Source organism: Nicotiana attenuata, chromosome 7 (assembly GCF_001879085.1).
Source record: "Nicotiana attenuata strain UT chromosome 7, NIATTr2, whole genome shotgun sequence".
In the NCBI taxonomy this organism is placed as follows: domain Eukaryota; kingdom Viridiplantae; phylum Streptophyta; class Magnoliopsida; order Solanales; family Solanaceae; genus Nicotiana; species Nicotiana attenuata.
The window spans coordinates 28387947-28390262 of NC_031995.1; positions in this window are offsets into that span (position 1 = coordinate 28387947).

The window sequence follows — 2316 nt, forward strand, 5'->3', positions numbered from 1 at the left end:
TTTTCAAGATCCAAAGATAGTTTCCTAGGCTCATATGAACATGAACCCATTCCATGCAATGCATTCATGCACTCCACTCTACCGGCATCATCATTAGCATCCATGTTAAGAAGCACGACTTCAAGAGGATCTTCAACATTAATCAAAGCACTTGTGTCATCCACTATCACCGCCGTGACAATGTCCACAAATGAACACACCTCCGTACTATTGGGTTGCCTCATTGACTTGCACACATGAAATACCACCTTCTCATCACCCACACGGAATGTTAACTCCCCTGCTTCCACATCAACCAATGCCTTCCCCGTAGCTAGGAAAGGTCTTCCAAGAATAATAGGCACTTTGAAATCCACTTCGCAATCCAATATGACAAAGTCGACCGGCAATATAAATTTGTCCACCCGGACAAGCACATCGTCGATTATACCTAAAGGCCTCTTCATCGACCGGTCCGCCATTTGAAGTCTCATTGAGGTTGGCCTAGGTTTCCCAATTCCCAAAGTCTTGAAGACTGAGTACGGCATCAGATTAATGCTAGCCCCCAAGTCACATAGGGCCTTAGCAAAGTCCGCACTTCCGATAGTTCAAGGAATAGTGAAAGCTCCAGGGTCTTCTAGTTTCGGGGCCATAGAATGCACAATCGCACTAACTTGGTGCGTCATCTTTATTGTTTCACACTCTATAGAACGCTTCTTGGTGACTAAATCCTTCATAAATTTTGCGTACCCAGGCATTTGTTCAAGTGCCTCCACTAAAGGAACATTGATTGTGAGGCTCTTCATCATGTCTATGAATTTCTTGAACTGATTGTCGTTCTTTTGCTTTGCTAACCGCTGAGGATATGGTGGAGGTGGTCTAGGCAAGGGTTCCTTGGCCTTGGGCACCGCCGGCTCGGGTATATCAATAATGTGTTCCCTAGACGGGTTCACGGTATCTTGAGTCTCTACCCCGGCCTCATCATCAATATCAATCCGCACATCATTTGTCACTATTGGTTCAACCACATTGTCAACATTCAAAGGTGTATCATCATCATGCAACTCAATTTCATCATTCACAACTTGATTCTCAACCGAGGCATGCACATCACCGCCTCTTCCACTCCTAGTTGTAACCGCCATCACATGATTGTTACCTCCTTTCGGGTTCACTACCGTATCACTTGGTAGCGCACCTTTTGGTCGGGTATTTAAAGCTTGAGAGATTTGTCCTATTTGCACCTCTAGGTTCCGGATAGACGTGTTATGTGAAGCCAATTGTGCGTCAGAATCTTTGTTCTTTTTCATCATCTGCTCGAACAGCATCTCTATCCGTCCCATATCACTTCAAGAAGAACTAGGCCCTTGTGCCTGAAAAGGGGGTGGATTGTTTGGTTGTTGGAACATGGGGGGCCTTTGAAAGCCTTGCCCCCTACCACCATTATTCCACCCTCCTTGATTGCTATTGTTGTTGTTCCAATTGTTGTTGTTCCCATTCCAATTGCCTTGGTTATTACCTTGATTACCCCAATTGTTGTTCTGATTGTTATTGTTCCAATTGTTACCACCTTGTTGTTGATTATTGTTATTCCAATTGCCACCTCCTTGTTGATTGCCCCAATTGCCTTGGGGGCGCCATTGTTGATTCCCTTGATTTCCTCTATTTCCTTGATAGTTATTGACATATTGGCATTCCTCACTTTGATCATCAAAACACTCGTTCGAATAACCACCACCATCATTGTTGTTGTCAAACTGCTCACCATTACCTTGAGGTTGTTTTTGCCCTCTTTTCCTCCTTTTTAGCATAGAAACATTCTCCATTGTATTTACTTGGCGCGGGTTTTGTACTTGTTGCAATTGCGCCTTCGCCAACTGATTCATTGTTGTTGTAAGTTCGGCAATAGCTTGGCCATGATCACTCAACTCCTTGTGCAAATGGATGACCGTAGGGTCACCTTGGGGTACATTCGTTCGGCTTTGCCATGCCGAAGAGGTGTCAGCCATTTCATCAAGTACGTCACATGCCTCTTGGTAAGAAAGTTTCATAAAGTTCCCACCGGCCAATTGGTTCACAATGCACTGATTCGTGGTGTTGATGCCCCTATAGAAGTCTGCTGGATCATCGCCTCAGTCATATCGTTGTTAGGGCACTCCTTCACCATTGTTCTATATCGCTCCCAGATCTCATGCAATGGTTCCGTTGGCATTTGCTTGAAGGCTAGAATCTCGTCCCGAAGAGCCTCCATATGACTTGGAGAAAAGAACTTGGCAATAAATTTGTCCGCCAATTCATCCCATGTGGTGATAGAATGATTTGGTAACCTTTCTAACC